At 46.0% G+C, this 24,374-nt stretch overlaps 1 protein-coding gene across 3 annotated transcripts in view; it reads left to right on the top strand.

Moving 5' to 3' along the window:
* Positions 1-7,127: 7,127 nt before the first annotated feature.
* PNCK (pregnancy up-regulated nonubiquitous CaM kinase) overlaps positions 7,128-24,374 on the top strand; it is a 155,891-nt gene continuing 138,644 nt past the window's right edge. The window contains exon 1 of one of the 3 annotated variants that reach the window (XM_063936332.1): positions 7,128-7,217. The gene's annotated coding sequence lies outside the window, so the exon portion shown is untranslated. Of the gene's footprint in view, positions 7,218-7,394; positions 7,580-24,374 lie in introns of those variants that run through there. The other 2 variants (XM_063936333.1, XM_063936331.1) reach the window with 2 other exon arrangements.

The following is a 24,374-nucleotide window of genomic DNA, read 5'->3' as shown; positions in this document are numbered from 1 at the left end:
CAGCAGGGTTACTTCTGCCCTGCAGCACCTCTCTCTGCCTCCGCTGCTGCAGTACCTCTCCCTGTCTAGCCCAGCTGCTGCACCTCTCTCTGCCCCAGCTGCTGCTGCAGCACCCCTCTCTGCCTTTCAGGCAGCTGCAGCACCTCTCTCTGCCCCTTAATTCTAGAATATTATTTTCATTAAGGCATAGTGGGATTATCAGGTCTGGGATGGCAGTCCTAGGGAATTATTCTCATTGAGGCATTGGGGTAATATCGAGTTGGGGGGGACAGTTTTAGTGCATTATTTTCATTAAAAGTTTGGGGGGAGGGTTCAGGTCTGTGGGGGGGGGGGTGTCAGATCAGTCAGGGCATATATAGTGTTTTTAATTTATTTTAATTAAACAAGTAAATAGTTAAATACAGCTACTTTCATTGCGGCTCTACCGTGGTGTAACGTGTATAAGGGGCTCTACCATGGCATAACATGTATAAGGGGCTCTACCATGGTGTAACATGTATAAGGAGCTCTACTGTGGCATAATGTGTGTAAGTGGCTCTACTGTGGTGTAACGTGTATAAGCGGCTCTACTGTGGTGTAACGTGTGTAAGCAGTTCTACTGTGGTGTAACGTGTATAAGCAGCTCTACTGTGGTGTAATGTGTATAAGTGGCTCTACTGTGGCGTAAAGTGTATAAGCAGCTCTAGTGTGTGGCGTAACATATATAAGGGGCTCTACTGTGGCATAATGTGTATAAGTGGCTTTACTGTGGCGTAATGTGTATAATCGGCTCTACTGTGGTGTAATGTGTATAAGGGACTCTACTGTGGTGTAACGTGTAAAAAACAGCTCTACTGTGGTATAATCTATATAAGCAGCTCTACTGTAGCGTAACATGTATAAGTAGCTCTACCTTGTGGCATTACATGTATAAGGGGTACTACTGTGTGGTGTAATGTGAATAACGGACACTACTGTGTGGTGTAATGTGAATTGGTACTATTCTGTGGCCAAGCCCCTCCCCCACGAAGCCATGCCCCTATATTTTAGTTGCATGCTTTTGATGTGCACTGTCCATACTTTAAACATAGGGGGCACCCAAAGGAAACTTTCGCCCTGAGCTCCACAAAGTCTAGAACTGGCCCTGTCACCAATTTAGTATTTTAAAATATTTTTTATTTTCAAATGTAATATGTCACCACATGTTAGCCAGGCCCCCAATTCAGTACAGGGGTGGGGGCGCCAAAACATACCCTTGCTCCGGCCACCATGGCACCTGGCTACACCTCTGGCTGACAGTAACATCTAAGCAGGTCCTCTCGAATAAAGTCTTAGCCAGTTTGTAATAGGAAAGTTTGGCATTTCTATTTGACCAGAATGTCAATATAGTAGATGTAGAGAGTCGGCATGTCAACAATTTGATTTGTTTTACACTTTTCCAGTAATACTAACCCTAAATCTAACTGTAATAACAATAGCCTAATCCTATTTGCAGCCTAACCCTAATCTGATCCAGAGGCGTCACCAGGTGTGGTGACACCTGGTGCACACCCTTGATCTCCCGCCGCGCTCGCAGCAAAAAGGGACGTGGTCGTATATAGATGGGGCGTGGCCTTGCGGAGATCCCGAGATCGTCACTCCGGAGGCGTGCCTAGCATCTATGACAGGAGCCGGGTGCTGTAGGAGACTGTCACACTGCAGCACCTGGCTCCTGTCACCGCGGAGGAGCCCACATTTTGGTGTCACACCTGGGTATGGGACGCACCCCCCGCACCCGCCTTGTGACGCCAATAATGTAATCCTAAAATCAGGTGCCGACATTCCGTCTGTCGACATTCCGGCTGCATTCCGTGTCCCACATACAAAGGATTCCATTATTATTCCATATTGCGATCCCATCCGCATCTCTGTCTTGCAATGTTTCTGCTTATATAATGATGACTTTAACATGCCACTGGCTCCCACAAGCTGGCAGTGACAGGCCATTCACATTCCCCTCCGCCCGCTTTATGCTTCCAGAAGGCAGGCAATGACGTCAGGACTTCTACTGACCTGTTTTACTGCACCCGCCGCTCGCTGGAACCTGCCAGCCTCATTCATCTTTTAAGGCACTGATTCATGTTTAATACCCTCTTTAGAATAACGATACAACTGCTCCGAGCCCAGCCAAGCTCACTGATAACATCTCTGGCACAGTTACCCATCAAGTGGAATATAGTCAGGAAACGGGATTCCCTAAATCTCTCATGCATGGTCTCTAGAGAGGCTGCAGCAATGGCAGGTGTCACTGAGGATGAGGCACACAAATCTATGAGTAACACAGGGTGTCTCTCTTGGGTTAAACAGCACAGTTCTCCTGTGTAAGCCGGGGTATGTACGTACGTTTACATAGTGCCAGGTTTAGTTGTGCCAAGACCTTGTGATGACAAGCATGAAAGACCCCAATGCAGCAGATACACTCCTGCGGGTATTCTTTATCATCACTATTATACTGTATTTAATTTTATATGGTGCTACACGGGTTCTGTAGTACGTTATGTAGAGACAGGACATACAGGGTGGGATGCGGTCAAGCACCTCTGAAAAAATCCCGGGTCTTTGCTTGAGACCCCCTTTTACACTACACCGGAGACCTGGGAAATTCCCGGGTTGACCCCTTTCAGACATAAACCTGGTCTGCCCTGACATTCTACAGGCTGCTCTCATGTCACACTCATACACACACACACGTCACATTCATACACACACACACACACACATGTCATACACATACATGTAATACACACATGTCGCACTCATACACACACATACCTGTCATACACACACACAGACGTCACATTCATACACACACACATGTCATACACATACATCTAATACACACATGTCACACTCATACACACACATACATGTTATACACACACACGTCACATTCATACACACACACATGGCATACACATACATCCAATACACACATGTCACACTCATACACACACATACATGTCATAGACACACACACACATCACATTCATACACACACACACGTCATACACATACATCTAATACACACATGTCACACTCATACACACACACATACATGTCATACACACACACGTCACATTCATACACACACATGTCATACACATACATCTAATACACACATGTCACACTCATACACACACATGCATGTCATACATACACACACACCTCACATTCATACACACAAACACATATCATACACATACATGTAATACACACATGTCACACTCATACACACATGCATGTCACACACATCACATTCATACACACATACATGTCATACACATACATGTAATGCACACATGTCACACTCATACACACATGTCACATTCATACACACATACATGTCATGCATACACACACACACACACACACACACACACACATCACATTCATACACATACATGTCTTACATAAATTATGTTATCACACTCATACATGTCATACACACATTTCACTCATATACACATACATATCATAGACACACATGTCACACTCACACACATGTCATATACACACGTCCCATTCATACACACATACATGTCTTACACATATGTCAGACTCATACACACACATACATGTCTTACACATATGTCAGACTCATACACACATACATGTCTTACATGTCACACTCATACACACACACATGTCACACTCATACACACACATATCACACTCATACACACACATGTCACACTCATACACACATATACATTTCACACTCATATACACATATACATATCATAGACACACATGTCACACTCATACACACATATACATTTCACACTCATATACACATATACATATCATAGACACATGTCACACTCATACACACATACATGTCTAACAAACACATGTCACATTCACACACGTCATATACACACATCACACTCATACACACGTACATGTCTTACACACGTCAGACTCATACACGCACATACATGTCTTACACACATTACACTCATACACATACACACACACACACACACACGTCTCACTCATACACTCGTACATGTCTTACACACATGTCACACTCATACACACATATCACACTCATACACACAGATGTCACACTCATACACATACATATCACACTCAAACACATACATGTCATGCACACGTCACACACATATACATTTCACACTCATATACACATTTACATATCATATACACACATCAGTCACACACACATACATGTCTTACACACATGTCACACTCATACACACATATACATATACACACACACATATCTCACTCATACACACATACATGTCTTACACACATGTCACATTCATACACACACATGTCACACTCATACACATACATGTTATGCACACGTCACACTCATACACATACATGTCATATACACACATCACACTCATACACACATACATGTCTTACACACACACACACACACACACACACACACACATACACACATCACACTCATACATGTCATACTTACACATATCACACTCATACATGTCATACATACACACACGTGATACTCCTGCGTGTTATACATCAGCCGCCAGATTTCACCACAATAAGCAGCGTCTCTGCCGCTAGGTTACGCCGGCTGCTTCTTGTTAGGTGCCGCGGTCCGCGGCGCCGCTCGGTCTGCTTCCGAGCGACGCTCACGGCCGCCGCACCTCCCTTGCTGCCCGCCCGGCGCCTAGCAACGCCAGGACGCTGTGCGTACTGTAGCCGCTGGGTCCCTGGCAACGCTAGGACGCCGGGCGTCCTCAGCCGCCGGGTCCATGGCAACGGGGACGCCATTGGCGGACCGCGTTCCCCGTTGCCAGATAAGACTGATTAGTTGTTCGTGCAGCAGGGCAGCTGCACGGCAACTATTAATTAGGGTCCGGGGGCTGGTCTTGCTGGCCCTCCTGTCATTGGCCAGCAGGGCCTTTTTATGGGAGCCAGCACACTGCAGCCTCGCCGGTGATAGCTTCCTGTATGCTGTTCCTGCCTTGCAACGTCTGTTCCTGGTCAGCTGTATCTGGTCGATCCTGCTCCCTGTGCTCCTGAGTTCTGGAGTTCTGAATCCGGTCCTGGGAATCCTTCCAGTCCAAGTGAACCTGTTGCAGCCATCTGGGGGTTCTTGCTTATTGGGGTTCTCTCCCGGTTTCGTGAGTAGCGGCTTCTGCCGCGTGTTGCGGCCTAGGCCGCTTAGTCCTTGTGTTTGTTTTGTACTGGTGTTTTTGCGGAGGTTTCCGCTTTTCACTGTCCTCCCCGGTACACGACGGTGCCATGTGGGGTGTGGACAGTGGTATCTTTTGTTGTTCTTTTCCTTTGGCGGCGTGCCGCACATATATTTAGTTTTAGGGTTGTTAGTAGCCCCTAGCCTTCTGTTTGCTTTAGATAGAGGTCCCCTTGTTATTATCCTGTCTCGGTTCACGCCTTGTCTCACTCTAAGACCTGGGGGCATCGGAGTTGGGCAGACCTAATCCGCCCTTCAAACGCGGCTGCCGTGGGCCCAAGAAACCATAGTCACGCAGGCGTGAACTGACCACACGGGTGAAACAATGGAGGTAGGGTGCTAGGGGCTATTTCCACACCACACCTTATTTCAGCGTCACGTCCTGGTGCTCTGGACTCACTACGCAACATCTCTCTTGTTCTGAGCACCAGGAACGTAACACTTCTACTACACAGTGCAGCACGGACTGCAGCAGTACGCCGCCCCCTCCAGGCAGCCCAGACGCCAATCAGAGGCTTCTAGGTGCGGCCTGGGAGTAAATTCCCGGGTCGCAGCATTCAGACTTAAGCCAGGTTGCCTACCTGGGACAAAAGTCCAGAGAGAAAACCCTGATCAATAGTAGGGGCACTGACCCAGAAACGTGTCCCAGGTTGGTGCCTTTCAGACATACGTGAGTCCCTTATAGTTTGCCCGAACCATGGGCCCAGTGTGGGGCACTGTGCTATATGTGAACTTGGGTCTCTGGGTGGCATAATGTGACCTGGCGGCACTAGAGTGTGTTTACACATTTGTGGTGCTGGGAGTATGTACACGTTACAATTTGTAATTACATCACCAGCATATCTTGTTTTATTGGTGGGGGCCCGCCGAGTTGAATGCCCTGGCCCTGCATGGAGGACGATCCAGCAATAAAACGGAAGCAGACATGTTTTCTGACAACGGTCATATCCTACACCTTACTTGTTTTAAACTGCACATCAGGTGGTCTCTTGTGTTAGTACGTCAGTCCAGTGGATCCCAAACACGGTCCTCAAGGCACCCTAACAATGTTTTAAGGCTATCCAGGCCTAGGACAAATGACTGAGGTACTAATTAATTCACTTGCGCTCAAGCATCGATATTCTGAAAACCTGGACTGTTAGGGTGCCTTGAGGATCGAATTAGGGAACCATTGTGTCAGTCCACAAAATGGCTGCCCCCACACTCACAAAAGTTATAATACAGGTTGAGCATCCCATATCCAAATATTCCGAAATACGGAATATTCCGAAATACGGACTTTTTTGAGTGAGATAGTGAAACCTTTGTTTTTTGATGGCTCAATGTACACAAACTTTGTTTAAGACACAAAGTTATTAAAAATATTGTATTAAATGACCTTCAGGCTGTGTGTATAAGGTGTATATGAAACATAAATGAATTGTGTGAATGCAGACACACTTTGTTTAATGCACAAAGTTATAAAAAATATTGGCTAAAATTACCTTCAGGCTGTGTGTATAAGGTGTATATGTAACATAAATGCATTCTGTGCTTAGATTTAGGTCCCATCACCATGATATCTCATTATGGTATGCAATCATTCCAAAATACGGAAAAATCCGATATCCAAAATACTTCTGGTCCCAAGCATTCTGGATAAGGGATACTCAACCTGTAATTAAAAAAAGAAACAGACGTCTATAATCTGGATCTCCTGACCTCTAGTTCAAGTCCCTATTGTACTAAATACCATGTGCTGCGAGCACTTGTTGCCTTATCATGTGTTACCTCAGAGGACGAATGGCAGGCGTTTCAGGAATGATGTGCCGACACTTGGGGATGCTGACACTGGATTAAACTAGCCTGCTGCATGATAGTAATTCATTTCCCCTCAGCCCTTACACCGGTCGTATGGCATCCCTTTCCCTGTGGCAGGAATATGGGATAAGACAACTCTGGGAATATAAATGAGGATCTGGATACGCAGCTTGTAGCTGAATTCCTTTTAGCTCTCCAGGTTTTTCCCACCTTCATTCATGATGCATGTGAGGGAATGTTTCATGTGGCCAGGAATCAGTCCTGGGGTTACTCAGCACAGACAGTGAGCTGCAGAGACATTTTTCAGCAATGTCCTTATAAGGATAGCCCCCTTTAAGGGAGATGGATGATGAAGGGGTGGGGAGCATGGATGATAGGGAGGGAGAAAGAGGGAGAGAGGGAGAGAGAGAAGCAGCTACAGTTTGCTGGCCTGGACTGTAGGGGATGAGAATGTTTTAAATAGCATGGAATATCTTCACATAGTCACACAGCACTGCATCACTTCAGAAGGGCAGCGTTCCTCCAGGCAGACAAGGTTAATGCACTATTGATCACAATCAGGTAAGTTCCTCTTGCTAGACCGGCTGCGGAATTAATAGGACAGCACTATATATTTTTATTTTTATATATTGACACAGGGATGAACTGATTGCTTAAAGGGAAACCCAAAACATTTTTTTCTTCCCGGTCTTGTTGCAGAAAGTAACCCTTTCAGTACCAAAGGGTGCAGTGCAATCTTTTGCAGATGCCCAGTGTTAATCTGGAGGAAAGCGGTACCTGCTGGGGTCATTATGTCAGCTGAGGAGGTAGTGTGTGGGGGTAGCAGTGTGTGCGGGTTGTTGCAGATTGCTTTGTGCCCCTGTGAAGTTGTGGAAGGGTGCATCATGCCAGGGATGAAGGGCTTGGTTTGTTACTAGCACACAGGATGCGCACCTGTGCTCCTGCACTTGTACTGTACATGCCATGCAGTGGAAATGCTGGCAGTGACTCCGTACAAAGTTGGTGCAGCGCTACATGTGAATTCTAAAGAGCTGGCTTATATATGTGCAACAATGTAAGCTGTTCTTAATGGTTAACGGTGTAAATCAGGGGTAGGAATCATTTATCCAGCTCCTGTCATCAGTCATTTGCATGCTCAGTGTGGATGTTGGAGGTTGTTGCTCCTGAACATTTGTGGTAATAGAGGATTCCTAGATGCTGACCAATAAATGACAGAGCTGGCGACATACTTTCCAGAACCCTTCTGCTTGCGATCAGTGGATTGGACCCTCTTTCTCCTTATACTACACCAAGGTACAGCATAGCGTTTATATAGAGTGAGTCTTTATCTCTTACTGGGATCTATATAGGTAACTATGGTAGGGATATAAAATAAGACCTCTCTACTGCAACTATACTGAAGGTTAGCATTGCATACCCAGATACTTGCCTTGAACTCAGATGTACTAAGTAGGAGAAAGAATGTGAGAATAGTCACTTTCACAATTCACAGTGGGAATATAAGAAACTTGGTCCTTTAAGTTAGTAGTGGGTTTTTTTTGTTGTTGTTTTTTTGTTGCTATGTCGACATTTTTACTGTGTCTATATTTTGTATGGTGACCGTGTGTAGACTTTATGTCCCTGACGACATTTTGATTGTTGCCATTTTGACTGTAAACATTTTGCCGACTTTTTGGTGTCTATGTTTTGACTGTGTAAGATTTGACGGCATCCTCTTAAAACGTGCTTGCCGACTTTCCTAATCTTCCCTCCAGGAGATTCAGCAGAGTGGCTTCGAGGGGTTACGGTCGTTAGGTTGACACAACTTAGGTCGACACTCAGGTCGACCACTGAAGGTCGAAAATTCCATTATGTCGACATGCCCGTTAGGTCGACATGTACTCGGTCGACCGGTCAAAAGGTTGACATGAGTTTTTCATACTTAACGATCCACGTGGACTATGATTGGAACGGTAATCTGTGCTGAGCGAAGCGAGCCATGCGAGGTAACACGGTGCACTAACTTGGGTTCCCTGTCACTGTACGGAGAAAACGACACCAGTAACAGTAAAAAAAACTCATTTCGACCTATTGACCTGTCGACCTTCTACATGTCGACCTAACGCACCCGTCGACCTAATGGCAATGTCGAACTAATGAGTGTCAACATAAGTTGGATCGACCCAGGGACCCATACCCGCTTCGAGATGGTAGAACAGGGGGGCATGGCACTACATTTGTCATTGCAACCCCGCCTCCACTGTGCATTGGCGCATTCCGCAGGGTGGGTGGGGCACAGCAAATTACTGTGGTAGTGGGCGGGATCTGAGAGTCTGGCATAACCTCCTGGGAGTCTGGGAGGGTTTCCCGTAACCCAGAAGTTTCTCAGACATTTTTGGTAAATAGGCAAGTTTGGTAAATCTGTGAAATAAGCTGCTCCCAAAAGCCTCTGCTTTTGCGATCGAAAATGGGGGATCCGTAGATACAGTTGGGGGAGGGTGTAGTATGTTATGCCGGCGGTCGGGCTCCCGGCGGCCAGCATACCGGCGCCGGAATCCCGACCGCCGGCATTCCGACAGCTGGCCGAGCGCAAATGAGCCCCTTGCGGGCTCACTGCGCTCGCTATGCCACGGGAATGGTGGCGCGCTACATGCGCCATGCTATCTATTCTCCCTTCAGAGGGGGCATGGACCCCCAAGAGGGAGAAAAGCTGTCGGTATGCCGGCGCCGGTATGCTGGTCGCCGGGAGCCGGCCGTCGGCAAACTGTAGACCACCCGTTGGGGGATACTTAGTATTTTCGGGTTCCCCCGGGATAGCCCGATAATATTAATTGTTAAATAAGCCAGTAAGAGAACATGTAATTGATGAACTTCTGTATCACTATCAAATCACATCTGTAAAATGCTCAGGAAAATGGCTAAAACACTGTAAAACTAGCAGGCATGTCACACACGTCTTTGATGCAAGCTTAGTACACTACGTTGCACATTTACCAATACAATCTATTGTACTTAGAGTATATATTAAGATATGAGAAATAAGTAAGTGCAGGTTGAGTCTCCCATATCCAAAGTACGACCAGAGGTATTTTGGATATCAGATTTTTATGTATTTTGGAATATTTGCATACCATAATGAGATATTTTGGGGATGGGACCCAGAATGCATTTATGTTTCATATACACCTTATATTACAGGTTGAGTATCCCATATCCAAATATTCCGAAATACGGACTTTTTTGAGTGAGAGTGAGATAGTGAAATCTTTGTTTTTTGATGGCTCAATGGGGGTAATTCTGAGTTGATCGCAGCAGGACATTTTTTAGCAGTTGGGCAAAACCATGTGCACTGCAGGGGAGGCAGATATAACATTTGCAGATAGAGTTAGATTTGGGTGGGTTATTTTATTTCTGTGCAGGGTAAATACTGGCTGCTTTATTTTTACACTGCAAATTAGATTGCAGATTGAACACACCACACCCAAATCTAACTCTCTCTGCACATGTTATATCTGCCTCCCCTGCAGTGCACATGGTTTTGCCCAATTGCTAACAGAATTCCTGCTGCGATCAACTTGGAATTACCCCCAATGTACACAAACTTTGTTTAATACACAAAGTTATTAATAATATTGTATTAAATGACCTTCAGGCTGTGTGTATAAGGTGTATATGAAACATAAATGAATTGTGTGAATGTAGACACACTTTGTTTAATGCACAAAGTTATAAAAAATATTGGCTAAAATTACCTTCAGGCTGGGTGTATAAGGTGTATATGTGACATAAATGCATTCTGTGCTTAGATTTAGGTCCCATCAACATGATATCTCATTATGGTATGCAATTATTCCAAAATACGGAAAAATCCCATATCCAAAATACCTCTGGTCCCAAGCATTTTGGATAAGGGATACTCAACCTGTATACACATGGGGCCTGATTCATATTTGTAACCAAAGCAAATTATCAAGCAACTGGGAAAAACTGTGTGTCACTGCAGGTTGGGCAGATGTAACATGTGCAGAGACATTTAGATTTGGGTGGGTTATTTTGTTTCTGTGCAGGGTAAATACTGGCTGCTTTATTTTTACACTGCAATTTAGATTTCAGATTTACACACCCCACCCAAATCTAACTCTCTCTGCACACGTTACATCTGCACCTCCTGCAGTGCTACATGGGTTTACCCAGTTGCTTGATAATGCGCCTAATTGAGTCCTGATCGTAGATGTGCTAAATTTAGCACATCTACAATAAGTTACACAGACATGCGGGGGGACGCCCAGCACAGGGCTAGTCCGCCCCGTATGTCAAGCCCCCCCCCCCCCCCCCCCCGCCCGCACAAGTACAAAAGCATCGCACAGCTTCACGAATAGATCCCTACCAGCGCAGCTCCTCCACGTTGGGAGGGAGCTACCCATCGCTGTTCGGGTCGCAGCGGCTGCGTTTGACATCACTCCTGCGTTGCCTGGACCGCACCCCTAAAACGGCGGCCAAAGCCGCCGGCCCGCCCCGCGACCGCCTCTGCCTGTCAATCAGGCAGAGGCGATTGCAGGGCTGAGATGGGCGTCGGCTGTCTGGCATGCGCCGGCGCATGCGCAGCTCATACCTGATCGGCTGCTGTGCGAATACGCACAGCACCGATCAGGTCTGAATTAGGCCCAATGTGCTTTGCTTACAAACATGAATCAGGCCCCTGGCCTGAAGATAATTTTATACAATATTTTGTGCCGTAAACAATGTTTGTGTACATAGAACCATCAGAAGGCAAATGTGTCACTAGCTCAGTCGTGTTAAAAAAAAAATCCGTATTTCAGAATATTCTGTATTGCAGAATTTTGGAAATGGGAGACTCAACCTGTACTGTAGTGGCACATAAAAGTTTAAAAACAGATTTTACTTAGTTAAAAAACAACAACGACATTTAGGGCGATTAGCCGGTGGGGTGGAACAGCTGTCTGCAAATCTGCCCGTTTTTCTTTTTTTAAAAGCAGCAATCATTTACAAAGCAAATCCAACCTGATTTTGCCTTGGAAATGATTGCTGCTTTAAAAAAAAAAATGGTCAGACTCGCAGAAAGTCCCGCACAGATTTCTAGAATACAATGATGAGAACAAGGCCATAAGAGACCATTCATCTAATGTTTTATGCGATGGCACCTGCAAACGACAAAGGTGGTCATTCCGAGTTGATCGCTAGCTGCATTCGTTCGCCGTACAGCGAAGAGGCAAAAAAGGCACTTCTGCGCATGTGTATGCGGCGCAATGCGCACGCGCGACGTACTATTTCAACGAACGATGTCGTTTCACACAGGGTCTAGCGAAGCTTTTCAATCACACTGGTGTCCGCAGAGTGATTGACATGAAGTGAGCATTTCTGGGTGGCAACTGACCGTTTTCAGGGAGTGTTTGAAAAAATGCAGGCGTGCCAGGAAAAACGCAGGCGTGGCTAGGCAAACGCTGGGCGGGTTTGTGACGTCAAAACAGGAACCGAACAGTCTGAAGTGATCGCAAGCGCTGAGTAGGTTTTGAGCTACTCAGAAACTGCACAAAAAAACTTTGTAGCCGCTCTGCGATCCTTTCATTCGCAGTTCTGCTAAGCTAAAATACACTCCCAGTGGGCGGCGGCATAGCGTTTGCACGACTGCTAAAAACTGCTAGCGAGCGATCAACTCGGAATGACCACCAATATGCATTAACAGCGTATAGATGTGGACGAGCATTCCGTCTTCTCCGGATGGCTTTCAGTTTTATTGTGATATAAGATCTGATTTGGTGGAACTGCTGACTTGCTCTAGAAGTAGCTGGTGGGGTTTTGGAGAATCTGTGCTTTTTAGTTATTGTTTTCTACTGTTTCCTTTTCTTATAAACCTATCAAATTGTAAGGGTCAGATTCAGTGAGGCTGGAAGTCCCGTAGGATGTGCATGGTGTGCTCCTTCGCACTTTACGCTATATTATGGTACTGTGTGTGAACATCATGAGACTTGAGGAAGTAAAGCAAAAAAAGAGCAAGTAAAGGCCCCCATACATCAGAGATATAAGAGGTTATTCAGAGTTTGCTAATTTAGCAAAAAGTGCTACTGATCAACTCTTATGCGGGGGAGGGGGGGGGGGGGGGGGGCCCGCCCAGCACAAGGCAAAACCGCTAGGCATGTATGGCGTCGCCCTGCGTTGAGATCGCAGTTAAATTGCGATTGCACTGCAGATTTAACATAGAGGTTGACACCGGCCTGCGGAGCCTGGCTGTATAGGCCGCCATGTTTCCAATCGCAGGAAACGCAGACAACGTCACCGGGCCACCCTGAAAACGGCCATGACACACCTGTGTTTGCTGCTCAACCCCCGTCCAACGCCGCGTCGCAGCCCCCGAACACCCACCGCCTGTCAATTATAATGAGATTGCATCCTTCCGGGATGCAGTAGCATAATGAAAGTTTGCGCATGCTGTGAGCGTACACAGATGGACGAAAAGCGCTCATTTGCATTTTTAGCAACACTGCGTCCATCTCTGAATCCAAGGAGTAGCTGGTGGGTGGCGATGAGGACAGGGCGGGGCTAATAGCATCATTAGGCCCTCCCCCCTCAATGGGAAAACGCTGTATTGGAGTTAATTTGAATAGGGATGAGGCTAAAATGTTGCATAGAATCGTATCATTAGGCCCCGCCCCCTCCACCGGGACGGCGGAGCAACTTAACTAGGAAGTGGTCAGAATGCGGGAGGGGTGCTCACTCTTCCAGCGGTGCAGGGGATTACCCGAAAAACCTGGTGTCTCCACTCTCCAGGTGGCAAAGTAGGCAAGTATGGAATACATTCCTTCTGACATTATGAAAGTCCGAAATGGGACTAAGGGGCATGGCCGTGGGATACTGGGGGCGTGGTTGCTTCATAATGGCCATGGCTACGTCCCTAGTGAATTGAGATTTTTCCGCTGTAGTTGCAATACTCAAATAGACTTCCCCATGCCCTTGAATGAAAAAGCCAATAGTAACCCCTCTTGTTTATATTATTGAAGCCCAAAGTGTATGTTCCAATCACTCAGTTCAGTGACTGGACTGTTCTGGGAACTTGGGTCTGTAGACTTTCTCCATCCCTTACCCTGGAGCCATGGGGAAACTCTAGGAGACAAGGCTCTCCAGTCCATCACCATGACACCATGGCCCTTTGATATACCCGACCCCTTGCACCATAAGGGTTTTTGGAGATCAGGGATATTCAGGTCAACTTTCGCCACAAGGCATGGATAGACTTCTTTTGCCCCAAGGTGGGCCAGTGCGTCACTTGAGGAACTAACTTAAGCTTTCCTCAGCCACTTAGCCAAGACTGTAAAAAAAATTGCCCTTACAGCAGCCAGGAGGTTAGGGGAAAAGGAAATACGGTACTGTCTGGAAAATAACCGTACTTAATGCAAAGTGCCTTACACAAGTGGCAAAAAAACGCCCACCCTAGGCTCAGGAAGCAGTAGGGGACATAGGCATGTGCGAGGGGTGCTGCAATGAGACCATTTTCACAGATGCATGGACTACTCCCCCTACAGGGACATAGACGACTCACCTGGCAGGTGAGAAATCTCTGGAAATGGGAGGTGGGGGGGAAGGGGGAAGGTAGGGGGGAAGGACTGGGTAGCCCATCACCCAGGGGGAAGGGGGGAGGTGAAGAGGGATTGATGGTCATTGCCTCCTGGGGGCTAAGATGAGATCAGCTGAGGATGGCGGATGCCAAATTGGGCATCTACAGCTAACCTTAGCCAAAATTGCAGCAGTAACCCCTTTCATGTACTAAGCCCCCTTAGTCGTCTTTTCTTGGTAAACAATGTCTCTTATGGAGACAGTGCCTGGTAATATTTATACATCCGTATTATTTCTTTATATTTACCGTAGATCACTTTGCTTCTTCTTCCCATCCCAAACTCCCACCTTCCTTTCACAAGGGTTTTTACTCTCTTCAAATATTTATACAAGCAAGAGTGCTATGAGCACACAAGACATTCCGCACAGTTACGAACTACATCTCCCATGATACTCAGTAGTCCAGCAGTACCTGAAGGCCCTACAATGGATCCCCCACCCCCACCGCCCACTTGTCTCTCTTTGCATTTTTTTTCCAGGGCCCAATGTCATATTGTGTTGAGACAGAAGCATACACTGTTTTTGTTCAGCCTCTGTGCAGCCTTAGAACGCAATCTGCCAGGCACAAGCTGTTGCACTGATGTTGATGTTCATTTAGTAACTGGAATGTGAGGCAGTCATATTTATCTTATTTATATACGGGGAGCCTGGCAATTATTTTTCCCAGGGCACGGGAGTACACTTACAGGCTGTGAATGCACACTGAAGGCACACAATGATGTCTTTGCTGCAAAGCAGAGATATAAGGATTCACTGACATCTCTTCAGCTGATTTAAATATTATTATATTAGCTTTTATGTGGCTTAAATTGTGTGCGTGTGTGTGTGTGTATATATATATATAGGTGTATATTCTACCATCAGACTGACATTCACTCATGCAGACAGTAATTGAATTATCAATCACAGCCATTGGCTTTCAGAGCTGCAGCTTCCACGTCCAGCCATGTTTGACGAAGAGCCTTATGAAAATCCTCCCCCTCACTAATAACCGTTTGACAAATCTTTTCCTATTAATTGAAATTACCAGTGCCTAATTATTCAGGTTAATCTGTGATTGTCTACCTCTTCTGCAGTGCTGACAGGAGGCCATTAGTACAGTGTATAGGGGCAGAGGATATTAACGCTAATTTAGTATTGTGTAAAATGTGTCTGCTAGGTTTATTCTTTGGAGCATCTGACAGCAAAAGCGGGGAAACGATGGGATCTGTGCATTTACAGTGCATCCGAAAAGTATTCACAGCGCTTCACTTTTTCCACATTTTGTTATGTTACAGCCTTATTCCAAAATGGAATAAAGTCATTTTTCCCCTCAAAATTCTACACACAATACCCCGAAATGACAACGTGAAAAAAGTTTTTTATTAGATTTTGAAATTTATAAAAACACAAAAAAAAATAAGAAATCACATGTACGTAAGTATTCACAGCCTTTGCTCAATACTTTGTTGATGCACCTTTGGCAGCAATTACAGCCTCTTTTTGAATATGATGCCACAAGCTTGGCACACCTATCTTTGGGCAGTTTCACCCATTCCTCTTTGCAGCACCTCTCAAGCTCCCTCAGGTTGGATGGCAAGCGTTGGGGCACTTCAGATCTCTCCAGAGATGTTCAGTTGGATTCAAGTCTGGGCTCTATCTCGGCTACTCAAGGATATTCACAGAGTTGTCCTGAAGCCACTCCTTTGATATCTTGGCTGTGTGCTTTAGTATTGTGTAAAATGTGTCTGCTAGGTTTATTCTTTGGAGCATGTGACAGCAAAAGCGGGGAAACGATGGGATCTGTGCATTTACAGTGCATCCGAAAAGTATTCACAGCGCTTCACTTTTTCCACATTTTGTTATGTTACAGCCTTATTCCAAAATGGAATAAAGTCATTTTTCCCCTCAAAATTCTACACACAATACCCCGAAATGACAACGTGAAAAAAGTTTTTTATTAGATTTTGAAATTTATAAAAACACAAAAAAAAATAAGAAATCACATGTACGTAAGTATTCACAGCCTTTGCTCAATACTTTGTTGATGCACCTTTGGCAGCAATTACAGCCTCTTTTTGAATATGATGCCACAAGCTTGGCACACCTATCTTTGGGCAGTTTCACCCATTCCTCTTTACAGCACCTCTCAAGCTCCCTCAGGTTGGATGGCAAGCGTTGGGGCACTTCAGATTTCTCCAGAGATGTTCAGTTGGATTCAAGTCTGGGCTCTATCTCGGCTACTCAAGGATATTCACAGAGTTGTCCTGAAGCCACTCCTTTGATATCTTGGCTGTGTGCTTTAGTATTGTGTAAAATGTGTCTGCTAGGTTTATTCTTTGGAGCATGTGACAGCAAAAGCGGGGAAACGATGGGATCTGTGCACTTACAGTGCATCCGAAAAGTATTCACAGCGCTTCACTTTTTCCACATTTTGTTATGTTACAGCCTTATTCCAAAATGGAATAAATTCATTTTTCCCCTCAAAATTCTACACACAATACCCCGAAATGACAACGTGAAAAAAGTTTTTTATTAGATTTTTAAATTTATAAAAACACAAAAAAACTAAGAAATCACATGTACGTAAGTATTCACAGCCTTTGCTCAATACTTTGTTGATGCACCTTTGGCAGCAATTACAGCCTCTTTTTGAATATGATGCCACAAGCTTGGCACACCTATCTTTGGGCAGTTTCACCCATTCCTCTTTGCAGCACCTCTCAAGCTCCCTCAGGTTGGATGGCAAGCGTTGGGGCACTTCAGATCTCTCCAGAGATGTTCAGTTGGATTCAAGTCTGGGCTCTATCTCGGCTACTCAAGGATATTCACAGAGTTGTCCTGAAGCCACTCCTTTGATATCTTGGCTGTGTGCTTAGGGTCGTTGTCCTGCTCAAAGATGAACCGTTGCTCCAGTATGAGGTCAAGAGCGCTCTGGAGCAGGTTTTCATCCAGGATGTCTCTGTACATTGCTGAATTCATCTTTCTCTCTATCCTGACTAGTCTCCCAGTTCCTGCTGCTGAAAAACATCCCCACAGCATGATGCTTCCACCACCATGCTTCACTGTAGGGATGGTATTGGCCTGGCATTCACGCCAAAGAGTGCAATCTTTATCTCATCAGACCAGAGAATTTTGTTTCTCATGGATGAGAGTCCTTCAGGTTCATTTTGGCAAACTCCAGGCGGGCTGCCATGTGCTTTTTACTAAGGAGTGGATTCCGTCTGGCCACTCTACCATACAGGCCTGATTGGTGGATTGCTGCAGAGATGGTTGTTCTTCTGGAAGGTTCTCCTCTCTCCACAGAGGAATGCTGTAGCTCTGACAGAGTGGCCATCGGGTTCTTGGTCACCTCCGTGACTAGGGCCCTTCTCGCCCGATCGCTCAGTTTAGACGGCCGTCCAGCTCTAGGAAAAGTTCTGGTGGTTCCGAACTTCTTCCACTTACGGATGATGGAGGCCACTGTGCTAATTGGGACCTTCAAAGCAGCAGATATTTTTCTGTACCCTTCCCCAGATTTGTGCCTCGAAACAATCCTGTCTGGGAGGTCTACAGACAATTCCTTTGACTTCATGCTTGGTTTGTGCTCAGACAGCCACTGTCAAGTGTGGGACCTTATATAGAGTTATAGACAGGCGTGTGCCTTTCCAAATCATGTCCAATCAACTGAATTTACCACAGGTGGACTCCAATTAAGCTGTAGGAAGGAACATCTCAAGGATGATCAGTGGAAACAGGATGCACCTGAGCTCAACTTTGAACTTCATGGCAAAGGCTGTGAATACTTATGTACACGTGATTTCTTAGTTTTTTATTTTTAATACATTTGCAAAGATCTCCCAAAAAACGTTATTTCACGTTGTCATTATGGGGTATTGTGTGAAGAATTTTGAGGGGAAAATGAATTTATTCAATTTTGGAATAAGGTTGTAACATAACAAAATGTGGAAAAAGTGAAGCACTGTAAATACTTTCCGGATGCACTGTATATTCTGGCATCTGCAGGGGGTGTAAAAGCTTGCAGCACCTTCTTAGGTCCTTCCTTGCTGACTATAGGCAAGGTGCATACATGTGGCTTACCGTGTACTGTACCTACATGCACCACAGAGATCTTACTTTGTGGCACAAGATATTACTGACATAGAAGGGGTGGTGAAGGTAAATTATATGGGGATGCTGCTTGGTTAGCTGTTGGCCACTGAGTATCCCTTTACACTCACATAACTCGTCTCTAGGGGCCACAACTCTCCCTGGGTGTGATGTACTAAAGGTGAAACTGCTGCCAAAACCTCTGAAAATCCCATTCCCATATGTACCAAGCTCTGGAATTCGATACATTCCGGAGATTCGACCCGGTGGGTAACGTCATCTTTAGATCTAACGCCATATCCAATTATATCCCTCACAGCACCACGACACCTGGGTCCTAAACTGGGAGGTCCTTCTATCGCAAAGGACAGCTCTTATTGGAAGAGCTGTCTTTTGCACATCTCTGGGTACATACAGCGGCGTCCATACCCAATGTGATAACCGGTGCAGGAACATTCATACGTCACAAAGGGGTGTGGCCTTGTGGACAGGGGGCGTGGCTTCAGCCAGATTCCCAGTTTTCGGCACCCTGGGGGTACGGAGGTGCTACACTGTGACAGAAGCCGGGTGCTGCACGTAATGTTACAGCGCAGCACCCGACTCCTGTCACTAAGGAGGAGACGGCACTTGGGTGTCACCCCTCGTCGAGATAGTTGAGGGCAGCCATGTAAATGACTATTTAGGAACTGCTGTCTGGGTTGCTAAAGATGTGTTTTGCGCGTTGCGGTTTGGGATAATGTTTCCTATGGACCAGGCTGCAGAGGACTGCAGTCATTACCAGTGTAGCTGGAGTGTCAGTTACAGAAACTGTGCCATTTCATACGTTTGCTGTGGGCGCTGACGTAAGCTGGGTTTCCTTTTGAATCACACTGGTCAGGACATAATGATCACACGCTCACAGCAATAAACATTTGGCAAATCAGGTCCAAAAACATCTGGTCTACTGTAAATTAACCACGTCCCTACTCTGCCCCAGTCTGATTTGCAGAAACGTATTCTCCACCCTCTAAGCCAGTGATTTTCAACCTTTTTTTAACGCGCGGCACACCGAACAATATTTTAAAATTGCCAAGGCACACCATCAGTTCCCCACAGAAAAAAACAAAACACACACATTGGCCCTCACAGTAAAAAATAAAATAAAAATCCACACATACATTGGCCTACACAGAAAAAAACAATCACATTGCTCCCCACATAAATCCTATTGCTTTCCACACGAATTATTCACATTCTTCCCCCCATAAATCCAGAAATTCTTATTCTCCCCACATAAATCCTATTGAAATCCTATTATTCCCCACAGGAGAAATAAAATAACAAATATTATCAGCTGTCCTCCTCCCTGTCCCTCAGTGGCGGGAGTGGTTCATAGTGGAGTGCTGCGAATACTGAGCAGCGGGCGGACGGGCAGGTGTGGATGTGGGTGGGCAAGGAAAGCTGTGTATGCAGGTGGGAACTGGAAGATGTGTATGCAGGCGGGTGGGCTGGCTGGGTGGTGAGACGCAGCGTCCGTGACCTATGATATCACATCGTTTTCAAGGCATAGGTCATGGCCAGAGCACGACTGATCCTCTAAGAAGAGCCCGGGCCAACAGTTCACTCTGAAGGTGCAGGAAGCTGCTCTGGCTCTGTGGCACACCTTGCAACTGGTCGCGGCATACTGGTTGAAAAAGCCTGCTCTAAGCCATGGGATCCGGTCTCTAGGTCGACAGTAACTAGGTCGACCACTATTGGTCGACAGGGCATATAGGTCGACATGTTCTAGGTCGACAGGTTGACATGAGTTTTTCACAATTTTTTTTCTTTTCTGAACTTTTTCATACTTAACAATCCGCGCGGACTATGATTGGGAATAGTAACCTTTTGCCCTGTCGACCTAGACCATGTCGACCTAGAGAGCCTGTCGACCTATTTACTGACGACCAATAGTGGCGGATCTAGTTACTGTCGACCTTGCATACCACACCCCTAAGCCATGCCCCAATGTACACAGAAAAATGTATGGGGCTAAGGGCATATTTATTAACAATTGCAATATGCTCCCCAAAATGAACATTGCCTACTGCTGCATAGTGTTACAGGAGAATGTGTCATGTTTAAAAGGGGCAGATGTACTAAAGCCTTTGAGAGCGATAACGTGGAGAGAGATGAAGTACCAGCCAATCAGCTCCTAACTGTCATTTTTCAAACACAGCCTGTAACATGGCAGCTAGGAGCTGAATTTAATTTAATTTAAAATCAAAAGTATATACCAACCCTTTATTTAAAGGGGCAGACTAGGTGGGCCCAGTGGTTCTTATCTGCCGTCACATTCTATCGGGCGTATTCAATTGCTGTCGGATCCTCTCCGACGGAGAGGATCCGACAGTTCACTATTCAATTAGCGGCCAAATCCGACTGGTTTTGCCCGTTACCGACAATGCCAGTCCGACTTTTTTTAAAGTTCGATTGACGTCAGAAATGGGCTAAAACCTGTCGGATTTGGCCGCTAAATCTGACAAAACACGTGGATCCGCGGCTAATCCACCGATCCGTGTGTTTTCCGACAAGTCGGAATTGCAGCTCTGTCGGAAAACCGGCAGCCCCATTGAATAGGTTGAATCATGATTCGACCTAAAAAAGTCGGAAACTGCCGTCTTTCCGACAAGATGGCAGTTCCGACTATAATTGAATACCCCCTGTTTTGTTCATATGTTTGTAAATCCAGTCATAAGGACACAGAGACATGTGAGTTCACTGCTGTGCTTTTTATTCCATCACCAACTCCAGGCACACTGCACACTGGACCACCCACTTCCCAGCATCCCCCTGGTCCCAGGGACCATCACTGAAGATCCAGGCTTACACACATTAGTAAGGGAGTGTCTACAAATATTAAGCATTCTAATACACTAACATCACATCCTCTTTTCTTTAAAGATAAGCCCTGTACGCTTCAATGCAACAATTAACAACGTCATATAAAGAACATCATCTAACATGTTTCAATGAGCGCCTGAAATTTTTCGGGTTTTGTGTTTTGGTTTTGGGTTCGGTTCCGCGGCCGTGTTTTGGGTTCGAACGCGTTTTGGCAAAACCTCACCGAATTTTTTTTGTCGGATTCGGGTGTGTTTTGGATTCGGGTGTTTTTTTCAAAAAACACTAAAAAACAGCTTAAATCATAGAATTTGGGGGTCATTTTGATCCCAAAGTATTATTAACCTCAAAAACCATAATTTACACTCATTTTCAGTCTATTCTGAATACCTCACACCTCACAATATTATTTTTAGTCCTAAAATTTGCACCGAGGTCGCTGTGTGAGTAAGATAAGCGACCCTAGTGGCCGACACAAACACCGGGCCCATCTAGGAGTGGCACTGCAGTGTCACGCAGGATGTCCCTTCCAAAAAACCCTCCCCAAACAGCACATGACGCAAAGAAAAAAAGAGGCGCAATGAGGTAGCTGTGTGAGTAAGATTAGCGACCCTAGTGGCCGACACAAACACCGGGCCCATCTAGGAGTGGCACTGCAGTGTCACGCAGGATGTCCCTTCCAAAAAACCCTCCCCAAACAGCACATGACGCAAAGAAAAAAAGAGGCGCAATGAGGTAGCTGTGTGAGTAAGATTAGCGACCCTAGTGGCCGACACAAACACCGGGCCCATCTAGGAGTGGCACTGCAGTGTCACGCAGGATGTCCCTTCCAAAAAACCCTCCCCAAACAGCACATGACGCAAAGAAAAAAAGAGGCGCAATGAGGTAGCTGACTGTGTGAGTAAGATTAGCGACCCTAGTGGCCGACACAAACACCGGGCCCATCTAGGAGTGGCACTGCAGTGTCACGCAGGATGTCCCTTCCAAAAAACCCTCCCCAATCAGCACATGATGCAAAGAAAAAGAAAAGAAAAAAGAGGTGCAAGATGGAATTGTCCTTGGGCCCTCCCACCCACCCTTATGTTGTATAAACAAAACAGGACATGCACACTTTAACCAACCCATCATTTCAGTGACAGGGTCTGCCACACGACTGTGACTGATATGACGGGTTGGTTTGGACCCCCCCCAAAAAAGAAGCAATTAATCTCTCCTTGCACAAACTGGCTCTACAGAGGCAAGATGTCCACCTCATCTTCACCCTCCGATATATCACCGTGTACATCCCCCTCCTCACAGATTATCAATTCGTCCCCACTGGAATCCACCATCTCAGCTCCCTGTGTACTTTGTGGAGGCAATTGCTGCTGGTCAATGTCTCCGCGGAGGAATTGATTATAATTCATTTTAATGAACATCATCTTCTCCACATTTTCTGGATGTAACCTCGTACGCTGATTGCTGACAAGGTGAGCGGCGGCACTAAACACTCTTTCGGAGTACACACTTGTGGGAGGGCAACTTAGGTAGAATAAAGCCAGTTTGTGCAAGGGCCTCCAAATTGCCTCTTTTTCCTGCCAGTATAAGTACGGACTGTGTGACGTGCCTACTTGGATGCGGTCACTCATATAATCCTCCACCATTCTATCAATGTTGAGAGAATCATATGCAGTGACAGTAGACGACATGTCCGTAATCGTTGTCAGGTACTTCAGTCCGGACCAGATGTCAGCATCAGCAGTCGCTCCAGACTGCCCTGCATCACCGCCAGCGGGTGGGCTCGGAATTCTGAGCCTTTTCCTTGCACCCCCAGTTGCGGGAGAATGTGAAGGAGGAGATGTTGACAGGTCGCGTTCCGCTTGACTTGACAATTTTGTCACCAGCAGGTCTTTCAACCCCAGCAGACTTGTGTCTGCCGGAAAGAGAGATCCAAGGTAGGCTTTAAATCTAGGATCGAGCACGGTGGCCAAAATGTAGTGCTCTGATTTCAACAGATTGACCACCCGTGAATCCTTGTTAAGCGAATTAAGGGCTGCATCCACAAGTCCCACATGCCTAGCGGAATCGCTCCCTTTTAGCTCCTTCTTCAATGCCTCCAGCTTCTTCTGCAAAAGCCTGATGAGGGGAATGACCTGACTCAGGCTGGCAGTGTCTGAACTGACTTCACGTGTGGCAAGTTCAAAGGGCATCAGAACCTTGCACAACGTTGAAATCATTCTCCACTGCACTTGAGACAGGTGCATTCCACCTCCTATATCGTGCTCAATTGTATAGGCTTGGATGGCCTTTTGCTGCTCCTCCAACCTCTGAAGCATATAGAGGGTTGAATTCCACCTCGTTACCACTTCTTGCTTCAGATGATGGCAGGGCAGGTTCAGTAGTTTTTGGTGGTGCTCCAGTCTTCTGTACGTGGTGCCTGTACGCCGAAAGTGTCCCGCAATTTTTCTGGCCACCGACAGCATCTCTTGCACGCCCCTGTCGTTTTTTAAAAAATTCTGCACCACCAAATTCAAGGTATGTGCAAAACATGGGACGTGCTGGAATTTGCCCATATTTAATGCACACACAATATTGCTGGCGTTGTCCGATGCCACAAATCCACAGGAGAGTCCAATTGGGGTAAGCCATTCCGCGATGATCTTCCTCAGTTGCCGTAAGAGGTTTTCAGCTGTGTGCGTATTCTGGAAAGCGGTGATACAAAGCGTAGCCTGCCTAGGAAAGAGTTGGCGTTTGCGAGATGCTGCTACTGGTGCCGCCGCTGCTGTTCTTGCGGCGGGAGTCCATACATCTACCCAGTGGGCTGTCACAGTCATATAGTCCT

This window comes from Pseudophryne corroboree, chromosome 8 (genome assembly GCF_028390025.1).
Source record: "Pseudophryne corroboree isolate aPseCor3 chromosome 8, aPseCor3.hap2, whole genome shotgun sequence".
NCBI classification, from domain to species: domain Eukaryota; kingdom Metazoa; phylum Chordata; class Amphibia; order Anura; family Myobatrachidae; genus Pseudophryne; species Pseudophryne corroboree.
This window is presented reverse-complemented; position numbering and strand designations above follow the sequence as displayed.